Source organism: Chaetodon trifascialis, chromosome 8 (genome assembly GCF_039877785.1).
Source record: "Chaetodon trifascialis isolate fChaTrf1 chromosome 8, fChaTrf1.hap1, whole genome shotgun sequence".
NCBI classification, from domain to species: Eukaryota; Metazoa; Chordata; class Actinopteri; order Chaetodontiformes; family Chaetodontidae; genus Chaetodon; species Chaetodon trifascialis.
The window spans coordinates 25421120-25434146 of record NC_092063.1 but is presented as its reverse complement, the minus strand read 5'-3'; positions in this window follow the sequence as shown (position 1 = coordinate 25434146).

Here is a 13027-nt window from a genome sequence, read left to right as displayed (position 1 = left end):
ATTATGAGTAGATTAAGAACTGGTCAAAGTTACTTGAATTATTCAATTTTTAGTCATAGGAAAACATCCAGCTGGCCAAAAAAGAAGGCTGTGTCTGCAGGGCTGCAGAGAACACGATGAAAGATGTGTGAGTGCTTTCTTGGATGTGAGAGCACATCCAAGAATAAAAAAATCTTCCGAGCCACAGCAATTCAGTCTAGTTTTGACTTTTCCTAGAAAGCTCTTCCTCTGCACTGTTTGTGGGAGCATAAATATAAATAAAAATCAGGGTGTGCTCATCACATTGTGCTTTGATTAAAAGACACCTCCCCTATACCACCTGCTCGACCTCCAGAGATGTTGGAATAAAAGTTCTGGAGAACAGGAAGCCCACTCCACCACTGAGCATGGTGTTATGGCTCAGGACTACTTGTCCTTCCCACTCCTTGATCCAGTCCACCTCCTTACTCTCATTACTGTGTTTCTTGCAAAAACAATACATCAATATTTTTCCTTCTTCCTGAGTCAAACACCAGCGCCCTTTTCTTTTCCTCTTTGGCTCCATTTACGTTTTAACGTCCCCACTCTAAAAGAATTCATGGTGAGGGAGAGGTTAAAAGCAAGAACCTTAAATAATAAAAGTAAGTAATAAAACTGACAGCCTCATCATCATTAAAAACTGAGTTCTTTTCTCACTTTGATCATCTGTTTTTTCAGTTGGAATATTTCCTGATCAGTGAGTTCAGATGTAGCTCTGTTTCTAGTAAGATGTAGTGTGAGACAGTTCACTGCAGTCAGACATACACTCCTCACTGGTCTGGTCACCAGCTGACCAGCTTTGCATCCAACTCCAACATTTAAGACATTTTTGCGTTTACTAAGCCGCTTTGCAGGAGCAGGAGACCATCCAGACGCACAGTCTTCTGCAGCTGCATGCCCCTCACACAAAACACCTGTCATTTTACCTGCCTCTCTGTTCTCAATTAACTCACCTGTCATCTCCCTAGTCTCACCCAGTTCACCTATCACCTCACCAGGCTCACCCAACTCAATGACCACCTCCCCACTCTCACCCATCTCACCTGTCACTCCGCCTGCCTCACCATTTCACTCTTAACCTCAGGGACGGACTGACCATCTAGCATAGCGGGCATTTTCCCGGTGGGCCGACGTGCTATTTGGGCCAACAGTTGGCCACTTTTTTTTAATCTTAAAAATTGGTCTGACCGGCCCATAATAGCAGACAGTTGATCAGCAGCCCGGTTGACACTGGGCTGGCCCAATCACATCGGCCCAAACACACCAACCCCTTTCGCTTTGGTCCTGCCAGCGTAATGCATTCGGCAAAAAAAGTCAGCGCAAGAATTTGTCCATAACCCCCACCAGCCCTCGACACACACTGGCCCATGGCGCATAGGTTATTTTCATCACTGACACTTGACGGGGCTCATCTCGCCCAATCATATCATGAAACACTTCCCCTCTTTTGCATCGGTAACGTAATCTGTTAGGATCTTTGGAAGTGGAGAGAAACTGCAAGACAAGAAGTTGGCTCTTCAAGCCAACACTGCAAAATGTGCAAAAATTTCTGGTATGGTATGAGTCAACAGGCAGCATTCTGATTTTGTTATTAAGCTATTAATTGTTCAACTAGTAGTAGGCCTAGGCTAAGCTACTTTTTAGGCCTGGAAAAAAAATTAGTTTGGGGAAGTTTTTATGTAGCCTAAGGTTAGGCTGGCTAAAGACAATATAGGCTACAGTGAAAGAAAATCAAACTTTTTAAAATTACATCATTTTGTTCATTGTCATGTTATGCCAATGCAGCTGTGTGTCTGTTAATCAGAGAATCCAATAATTCTGGACCTTACTGCATCCTTATGTTAAAAAAAAATCAATCAATCAATCAATCAATCAATCAATCAACTTTTTTTATATAGCACATTTTTAAAAAAACCACAGGGGTAGTCAAAGTGCTGTACATTGGTAAAAAAAAATAAATAAATAATTGAATTAAATGTTACAAGCATAAAAGGAAGCAAACAAACAAACAAGCTTACAGCAAGTGCTTTCTTAGAGGACGCCAAATGGAGTGGAAATAAGTTAAAGTTTATAAAAAGCCAAGGAATAAAAGTGTGTTTTTAAAAGAGATTTAAAAACAGGAAGCGACGAGGCCTGTCTAATGTTAAAAGGCAACTCATTCCAGAGCTTGGGAGCAACAGCATCTCGTCTGAGCTTCATCCTTGTTTTGTCTTGATAGGGAAGAGGGGGCTGAGATACAGGCATACAGAAAATGAGGCAGCCTACACAATGAATGATGACACAATTGACCATGGGAACTTTTTGGAACTCATTCTTTTATTAGGTAAATATGATGTCTGCCTAAAAGAACACCTTGACAATTGTAATGAAAAGACATGAATCCAGTGGAACAAGAGGTCAAGGATCTCTTATCACCCTTCTCTCCAAAACTACAGTTAATACAGTTACTGATACAATTGGGCACTAGGGTTGGGCGGTAATCTGGTAATAAGGTATCCCGCGGTATCTAAAAATAGCAGCAGTATCAGTTTCATTACAGTCATTAAAAAAATGCTGTGCATATAGGTCTATAGGGGTCTAACATAATTGTAGCATTGTGATAAGAAAAATGAAGTCCACTCTGTTCAACGTATCTGGTTGAATTTTTACTCGAGGAAAAGGTGACAAAAGTGCAAAAGTACATGTTAAGAATGAACCCTACCAGTCGTACAGATGTTTTAACACAGGTATATCCAGGCGCTCATTTAGGCGCATCTGAGCAGAGCACCGTTATCTCGTCCAAGCATACAGAGAAACTCCTCTGTTGAAAACAGTTTTTCAGCCCTTTTCTGCTTGCTATTGTTCTTAGCTCTCATAAAAGGACTAAATGCAAATAAAACAGTAAAATAACACTTCAGGCTGCTCAGCAGAGTCCTCTGTGAGCACTCTGCTCTTTCATGAGATGGAGCGGTGAAACTAACTGCGTGGTTACGCTGGTCAATAGCTCAGCAACCCGCCCAAATTCACCATAGAAACACCAATGACGATCCAGAAGGAAATAACCCCAGAGATAGGTTATTGCATGAAGAGCACTCCCTCCACTCTAGATACCACCTCCTCTTTATGTAAACAAGCAGGACCTTCGTGATTGATCTCAAACTAACACAGAGTCATAGGAGGAGACATTAGCAGCGTCTTGGGCTGGGATATAACTTTTGACCACAAAACAGCAAAGATAAAACATACTTTATGATTTAGCGAAGTTGTTTTTGTTACTCTTTGGCTGTTAGCTCGCCGAGTTTTCATCGCACAGTGAGGAGGCAGACATCTTCATGATCACCAGACTCTCTGTTTTCATATGAAACCGGGCTTTTGAGGTTTGCTTGAAGTGGTGAAATCAGCAGATGCCGTACCTTTGACGTGCGCTATTTTCGTGTTTTCGTTACATGCGCACATAATTTCGTGGGGTATGAATCATGTTTCGTTTGGGTGGCAATGCTTGTTGGAGGAGAGTTTCTCTCCGTCATTCTGGTATGCTACAAGTTAGGACTGGTGCTTCTTCACGTGAGCATTGACCGTCTGAACTGCGCGCATGTCACGCTGCCCTGCAAAGTGATTTTTAATTAGTCACGGTAATACCGTATACCCCGGGAAAATGTGGGGAAAGTTTGACGGTATCAAAATTTGGATACCGCCCAACTCTATTGGGCACCTCACTCAAGACTGCATGAAGTGAAATACAGAAAGCTGGAATGTTCTCCATTCAGCTAGACACAACACAGGACATAACCTTTCATGATCAGTCTTCAATCATTTTAAGATATGTTACTGACACTGTGCACGAGAGGCTTGTTGCCTTAGTGAGGTGTGAGGCATCTACTGGGCAATACTTTTTGAACTTAGTCACAGATGTCTCGGACCATCTGAAGCTAAACAAAGACATGCGCATAGGAAATGCCACAGATGGGGCGGCAAATATGCAAGGCCATTATAAAGGACTTTCAGCACTGATGACCTCTCCGTCACCCACTCATGTCCATGTCTAGTGCTATGCACATGTTCCAAATCTTGTGCTGTCGGACACAACACAAATTGTAAATGAAAGTGGATCACTGATCAGTCTACGGAACGACATTGCCGTCTTCATCAAGGACTCCTATCAAAGGGTCAATCTGTTTGGAGAATCAAGCACAAGATAAAAGCACAGCAGGTGCCTCTCTCCAATTGGTGAGACAAGGTGGTGGTCCAAACATGATGCTCTTAAAAAAGTGTTTGGACATTTTGGGAAACCACAAAATGGTTTGTTCACAGATGTAGTCCTGACACTGGCAGCCATAGAAGACAAAGAACGTGAAAAAGCAACTGCACGTGCCAAAGCATGTGGTTTTAAAGAGGGTCTCTTGAAATATGAGACCATATTAACAGCTCAGATATTCCTGAGAGTATGTGAGCTAACAACACCCCTGTCTAAATACCTCCAGACAGAAGGCATGGATATCCTTTCGGCCCATCGTATGGTGATTGCCACGCAAGAGGGCCTGAAAAGCATTACCAGAGATTTTAAAAGTGTGAAAGCAGCTGCAGACACTTTTGCGCAATGACAAATGAGAATATTGAGAAAAGAGAGGAAGAAACGGATGTTGAAGTTGAGAGTGCATTGCCTCAGAAAAGAGGAAAGAAAAAAAACAGAGCAGGAGATATGGTTCAAGATGAGCCTCTAATGGATGCTGACAGAGCATTTGAAGTTAATATTCACAATAGAATTCTGGACACTGCTCTTTGAGGCCATTCATAGAGGGTTTGTGACACACGGTGTGACACACTTTTTGCCGATTTGGCATGGCTGGACCCAAAGAGCTTTGAACAGATCCGGACCACAACTCTTGCCAACAATGCTTTAGAAGTCTTGAGCCGATGCCTGGTGAAATTCGACAGCAGTGCAACAATAGACAATCTTCAATCAGAGCTGAAAGGTTTAGCAGGACAGTGGAACAGACTGAAAGCATCCCATCTTGAGAATTACATGACCAGAACAGTGGAAGATGGAGCTGAAGGACAAGAAGAGGAAACAGATATGCTCACCCTTTCCTGAGGTGGCCTATGAAAGAACATTCAGCTGTCAGCAAGCAAACTGGAGGCGTTTATGTTGATGGCCACTGAGAAAGACATCCTCATGGCATTGGACACAGACACAGTCATAGATAAGGTGGCTGAGAAGAGTGGTAATACAGTGAGAGGAACTTGAATAGATTATCATTGATTTTGAAAATATTCATTGCAATGTAACAGTTGTCTTATGAATCCTACAAGCCTGAACTTCTCCTCCTCTCGGACAGGATTCCAACACTCCGACACTGACTATTGTCTCTCTCTCTCTCACACACACACACACACACACACACACACACACACACACACACACACACACACACACACACACACACACACATAGGATGCCTTCACTTGTTTGTTATAGGAGGAGTCCTTTAGGGGATGACTTCACTTGCATCCCTTTTCCTTGGTAAGTTCACAGTAAATGCAATGCAAAAGACACAGATGATCCTCTCATTCTCTTTCTATCTGTCACACACATACAGGATGATGTCTTCTTTTTTAAGGTTTTGCCCAAGTTCACAGGCCTTCTTTATTTAGCACTGCTTTGTCTGGAAAACAGTAATAATCAGATCAATCAACCATGTCTATTATTTCTCTTTCTCTCTCCCTCATTCATGTGTCATCATCCCTCTTAAATTTCAGTTTCTACACGGCTATTTTTATCTTGAAGATTGACCAATAATTAAATCTCTCTCTCTTTCTCTCTCAAACATACATACACAGAGTTCAGAGTTTATTCAGGAGTTCAGTATACACTCATTCTTTTGGATTGGGTCACTGTTTGTTGAGTACTACTCTTGGATGAGTTAGCATCTGATCCATCATTTCTATTCTTTCTCTTTTCTTCCTCCCTGAAACACATAGGTACACCCAATAGGATGAATTCTGCTTAAAGATCCATTACTGTGATGGAGTGGTGGAGTATACTTTTTTGTAGTGTTAATAAATTAGACTTTTTGGAAGTATTTAATGTGTCCCCTCTCACTGATTCCTATTAACTCATTGCATGGCTTAAGGTACGTGGCTTTAAAGAGTTGCACAGTGGGTATACACATTCAAGAGACCGAAAAGACCGAAAAGGTGTGCGTTATCGAAGGTAGTTGGCCGGTTTGGTCCAAAATGCCAGGGCAATTTTTTGTTCCAGTCCGCCCCTGTTTAACCTCACCTGTTACCTCAGCTACCTTGTCACTATTCTTACCTGTTTCACTTTCCATCTCAATACTCACCTCAGTGCGATCACTGATCCTCTGTCCCTCCACCTGACGCTCAGACACAACTCCGGTCAAGCCAGAGCTCTCCCCATCGTCTCCCTGCTCCGCAGCACCGGGGCTTTGCTGCCGTGCAGCCGGAACGGGCCGCCCGGCTATTGCTGGTAGAGCCCTGCGGAGCCCCGCTGTTGCGGTTAGGACAGGCTTTTATGATATGGCCCTCCTCTCCACAGCCGAAACATTTCACTGGAGAAGAGGTGGCAAACAGCGTTAGCTGAAGTCATCTACCTTAACAATAAGCCTATAATTGAACTGATCTTTTGTTAACATGTACAGTCATGGAAAAAATTATTAGGCCACCCTTGTTTTCTTCAATTTCTTGTTCATTTTAATGCCTGGTACAAGTAAAGGTACATTTGTTTGGATAACAGCAAAAATAGCTCATAAGAATTTAATTTAAGAACTGATATCTAGCCATTTCCATGGTTTTCTTGATAAGAACCAAAATCACAAAATCACAAGTTCTTACATCAATAGCTATGGCATTGTACTGATAGTGCTAGTACTGCATAACCATTGTTTTTGATGACTGCAGCCATGCATCTTGGCATGCTCTCCACCTGCTTCTGACATCGTTCTGCTGTCACAGCAGCCCATTCCTGTTGAAAAAATTCAAACAAATTTGCTTTGTTTTTGGGCTTGTGGTTCTCCATTTTTTGAGTTTGATGATGTTCCACAGGTTTTCAGTTGGATTTAGATCTGGTGATTGAGCAGGCCAAGGCATGGTTCGAATGTTCTGGTTCTCCATCCAAGCTTTAACTGACCTTGCCGTGTGGCAAGGGGCATTTTCTTGTTGGATCCAGTCAGTCATTTGAGGCAGGAAAGAGTTTATCGGCTGATGGAAGAAGACTGTTTTCTAGAGTAGCCCTGTACGTGACCTGGTTCGTTCGCCCTTCATACAATTGCATTTGCCCTGTTCCACCCATACTGAAACAACCCCAGATCATCACCGATCCACCCCCATGTTTTACTGTAGGGGCAAGACAGTCTGGTTTGTAGGCTTCTCCAGGCTTCCTCCTAACCAGTAACTTGGCTGGAGTGGGCATCAACTCAAAATAGCCCAATCATCAACCATCCAATCCTTGCGATCCCTAGCAAAGAGTAACCAGGCCTTCCTCTGCCTTTCATTGATGAAGCGCTTCTTCCGTGCCCAGTCTGATTTCAGAACAGCTTCAAGAAGTCGGTTTCGAACTGTCCTTGCTGAACAAGTGTCATTTCTCAACAGTGCCCACTCATTTTTAAGGTCCCTGGAGGTCTGACGACGATTCCTGACACAGGAACGGATGAGTGCACGGTCCTCTCGTGGGGTAGAAAGACGTATCCTGCCTCCTGCCTCGACGGCTGTCTTGGAGATCTTCAGGTTTTGGCTACCTGTCTCTCACTCATGCCAATTTCCAGCAATGCCAAGATGGCTGCCTTTGTGGCTTAACATCATTCTTTTGTTTTAGGCATTATGTGAGAGCTGACAACTTCTGAGTTGTGCTACAGCTTGAATGTAAGCAGGAAACCACTCTAGGCCTTTGCATGTGCAGTGCTGCTTATGGCATGAAATTGTCTCATATCCTGGGAATACAATTAAGCTTAAGCATATAAAATAGGACATAAAGTATTAAGGAATCAGCTGCATTTTTGTCGTGTTCATTGTATTCTTCAGGTAATATACCTTTAGTGGTATCAGGCATTTATGAAAGAGAAAAAATCAAGTAAGCGTACGTCGCCCGGATTGGCGTCACCAGGGCCCCACCCTGGAGCCAGGCCTGGGGTTGGGGCTCGCAGGCGAGTGCCTGGTGGCCGGGTCTTTGCCCACGGGATCCGGCCGGGCACAGCCTGAAGGAGCGACGTGGGCCCGCCTTCTTGTAGGCCCACCACCCCCAGGAAGGATCAGAAGGGGCTGGTGCTATGTGATATGGGTGGCAGTCGTGGGCCCCAATGACCCAAACCCTGGACAACGACTCTGGCTATGGGGACATGGAATGTCACCTCACTGTGGGGGAAAGAGCCTGAGCTAGTGCGGGAGGTTGAGCGGTACCGGCTAGAGATAGTCGGGCTCACTTCCCTGCACAGTTTGGCCTCTGGAACCCAACTCCTTGAGAGAGGCTGGACTCTTTTCTACTCTGGAGTTGCCCATGGTGAGAGGGGGCGAGCTGGTGTGGGCTTGCTTATAGCCCCCCAGCTCAGCTGCCATGTGTTGAAGTTCTCCCCGCTGAGTGAGAGGGTCACTTCCCTGTGCCCTCGGGTCGGGGGTAGGTCTCTCACTGTTGTTTCGGCCTATGGGCCGAACAGCAGTGCAGAGGACCCGGCCTTCTTGGAGTCCCTGGGAGGGGTACTGGAAAGTGCTCCAACTGGGGACTCCATTGTTCTGCTGGGGGACTTCAATGCTCACGTGGGTAGCGACAGTGATACCTGGAGGGGTGTGATTGGGAAGAACGGCCTCCCCGATCTGAACCTGAGTGGTGTTCTGTTATTGGATTTCTGTGCTAGTCACAGTTTATCCATAACGAACACCACGTTCAAGCATAAGGGTGTCCATCAGTGCACGTGGCACCAGGACACCCTAGGCCAGAGGTCAATGATCGACTTTGTAGTAGTATCATCTGACCTTCGGCGGTATGTCTTGGACACTCGGGTAAAGAGAGGGGCTGAGCTGTCAACTGATCACCACCTGGTGGTGAGTTGGATTCGCTGGCAGGGGAGGAAGCGGGACAGACTTGGCAGACCCAAGTATACTGTGAGGGTCTGTTGGGAACGTCTGGTGGAACCCGCTGTCAGGGAGGTTTTCAACTCCCACCTTCAGGAAAGCTTCGACCAGATTCCGGGTGAGGTTGGAGACATTGAGTCCGAATGGACCATGTTCTCCATTTCCATTGTTGATGCAGCCGTCCATAGCTGTGGCCATAAAGTCGGCGGTGCCTGTCGTGGTGGCAACCCCCGAACCCAGTGGTGGACACCGGAATTGAGGGATGCCGTCAAGCTGAAGAGGGAGTCCTGTCGGGCCTGGCTGGCTCATAGGACTCCTGAGGCAGCTGACGGGTACCGGCAGGCCAAGCGCGCGGCAGCTCGGGTGGTTGTAGAAGCAAAAACTCGGGTCTGGGAGGAGTTCAGGGAGGCCATGGAGGAGGACTACCGGTCGGCCTCGAGGAAATTCTGGCAAACCATTCAGCGCCTCAGGAAGGGGAAGCAGCTTTCTGTCAACACTGTTTACAGTGGAGATGGGGAGCTGTTGACCTCGACTGGGTATATTGTCAGGCGGTGGAAGGAATACTTCGAGGATCTCCTCAATCCCACTGTCATGTCTTCCGTAGAGGAAGCAGAGACTGGGGACTTGGAGGTCGATTCATCCATCACCGGGGCTGAAGTCACTGAGGTAGTTCGCAAACTCCTCGGTGGCAAAGCACCGGGGGTGGGTGAGATCTGCCCTGAGTACCTCAAGTCTCTGGATGTTGTAGGTTTGTCTTGGTTGACACACCTCTGCAACATCGCGTGGCAGACGGGGACAATGCCTCTGGACTGGCAGACTGGGGTGGTGGTCCCTCTTTTTAAAAAGGGGGACCGGAGGGTGTGTTCCAACTATCGGGGGATTACACTCCTCAGCTTCCCTGGGAAAGTCTATTCCAGGGTACTGGAGAGGGGAATCCGGCCGATAGTCGAACCTCGGATTCAGGAGGAACAATGCGGTTTTCGTCCTGGCCGCGGAACACTGGATCAGCTCTATACCCTGCACAGGGTGCTTGAGGGTTCATGGGAGTTTGCCCAACCAGTCCACATGTACTTTGTGGACTTGGAAAAGGCATTCGACTGTGTCCCTCGCGTCATTCTGTGGGAGGTGCTCTGGGAGTATGGGGTTGGAGGCCCTCTGTTGAGGGCTGTACAGTCCCTGTACAACCGGAGCAGGAGCTTGGTCCACATTGCCAGCAGTAAGTCAGACCTGTTCCCGGTGCATGTTGGACTCCAGCAGGGCTGCCCTTTGTCACCGGTTCTGTTCATCATTTTTATGGACAGAATTTCTAGGCGCAGCCAGGGGCCGGAGGGGGTTTGGTTCGGGAGCCGCCAGATTTCGTCTCTGCTTTTTGTGGATGATGTTGTCTTGTTGGCTCCCTTGAGCCAGGACCTTCAGCATGCACTGGGGCGTTCGCAGCCTAGTGTGAAGCAGCTGGGATGAGAGTCAGCACCTCCAAGTCCGAGGCCATGGTTCTCGACCGGAAAAAGGTGGCTTGCTCCCTTCAGGTTGGGGGAGAGTTCCTGCCTCAAGTGGAGGAGTTTAAGTATCTTGGGATCCTGTTCACGAGTGAGGGAAGGATGGAGCGTGAGATTGACAGGCGGATCGGTGCAGCGGCTGCAGTAATGCGGTCACTGTACTGGTCTGTCGTGGTGAAGAAGGAGCTGAGCCGAAAGGCAAAGCTCTCGATTTACCGGTCAATCTACGTTCCTACCCTCACCTATGGTCATGAACTTTGGGTCATGACCGAAAAAACGAGGTCCCGGATCCAAGCAGCTGAAATGAGTTTCCTTCGCAGGGTGGCGGGGCACTCCCTTAGAGATAGGGTGAGGAGCTCTGCCACCCGAGAGGAGCTCAGAGTAGAGTCGCTGCTCCTCCACATCGAGAGGAGTCAGCTGAGGTGGCTCGGGCATCTCTATCGGATGACCCCTGGACGCCTCCCTAGGGAGGTGTTCCAGGCATGTCCCACCGGGAGGAGGCCCCGGGGAAGACCCAGGACACACTGGGGTGACTATGTCACTCGGCTGACCTGGGAACGTCTTGGGATCCCCCCGGAAGAGCTGGGGGAAGTGTCCGGGGAGAGGGAAGTCTGGGCGTCCCTGCTCAGACTGCTCCCCCCGCGACCCGGCCCCGGATAAGCAGAAGACAATGGATGGATGGATGGATGGATGGTATCAGGCATTAAAATGAATAAGAAATTTGAGAAAACAGGGGTGGTCTCATAATTTTCTCCATGACTGAAGAGCTGCCGGCGGTGATTTGCATCCTGACAAAACTTTTTTAATCGGTGATTCTCCACAAACAATACCACAGCCCTGTTCATCCGGGCAGTAAACTTAACAGCGCTGTGCCTGATAATCTCCCCCACCGCCAGTGCAACCTCCTCTTCACTGCATGGAGAGCCGGCACCAACCCTGATGCCATGCTTCCTAGAGGTGAAGCCACCAGAAGCCATGACGGCGTCTGAGCAGCCTGCCGACCAGTCAAAGTCTGGCTGGCAACCACCCACACAAAACACACAAAAACAAACTAGAACTGACAGAAAACAACACTAAACCCACACAACTAACAATATATCAAAGAACATCAACATAAAAAAAGGAAGTTAAGAAAGAAAAAAAGTCTCTCACTTGAGATCACTCTCTGCCTCTTCCACTCACACACCTCTCACGGGAAGAAGAGGAGGGAGTTGATGGCGTCCAATTTTGAAGCGTCGTCTATGACCACCTGAACGTGTTGTTGTGTGATGAACCGACATGTCTTTCCTCTCTGGTCTTGTGTGAATTTTACGTTTTGTTTGTTGTTGGGGTTCAGACTGGACCGGAGACAAACAGCAGGAACAGAATGTAGCCGGCAGGTGGCAGCATTTCCTTATGTTCAACACAGTCTTCAGGTGAATGCATGAAGTCACTCAAACTTACTGTACAGGTCATGTTAAACTGAAGTATAATCGATCAGTGTGCAGTTTGTACAACCACGATTCCAAAAAACTTGGGACTCTGACATCAATTGAATTACTGAATTTAACTTGCAATCATAGTTTTTTTTTACAGGCCAATAACAGCTCACAGTCAACACCAAACCTGACCAGGTTAGGCCTCAGTTATTCTCAGACTGTGCAGGTAAAGAACAAATCACACCTTAAAACAGATGTGAGATCTGTAAAGGGTGCAAGGGAGCACCTGATGTTGAAGTCATTTGGCAGGTAGGAAGTACAGGCCACCAGTGTCGCTTCACTTTCCACATGAACTAGTTCAAAGTTCAGTTCACAAATTTTAAAATGAACTAGTTCAGTCCATAGTTCATAATTCAAAATTTTGAACTAAGTTCACCATTCCAAAAATGAACTAATTCATAGTTCTTTTTTTCCATATGTTGCTGCGAGCTATTATTTTTCAAAATTACTGCCACAGCCCACAGAGAACCACAGACAGCAATTATTTTAGCAGTTTTAACACTGTAACTATGCGTCAGAACATACCTTGAAAGACTAGGGTGCTTCAGTTCAATGTGCCGTTTCAGGGTTGCTGTGGATGTGACTGAAGTGCGGATTTTCTTTTTGAAAGCCTAAGTTTGGACAGAAATGTAAGATTTTTCCCATCCTCACCGACCTTGTCATAAAACTCGTTTAAATTATCATACGACACCGCCTTGCTGCTTTGTCGCCTCCCTGCTGGTTTTTGTTTTGATGACGCATGCGGCGGTGCGACTCCGGTGGCTGGTGTTGCCAGGTTGGGTATTTTTTCCGCTACATATTAAGGCCTGTTTACGGTGTGTTTTAGCCGGGTTTTCGCCTTGAAGGCTCTGTAGAAATCTGGCACCCGATTGAACGAAGTTAAACTGAGAGAGCGTGCCGTTCACAGACACCAGAATGAATGAGTTCACATTCCGTTCATCAGGCAGTAATACAGTACGTTCAGTTCACGTACGC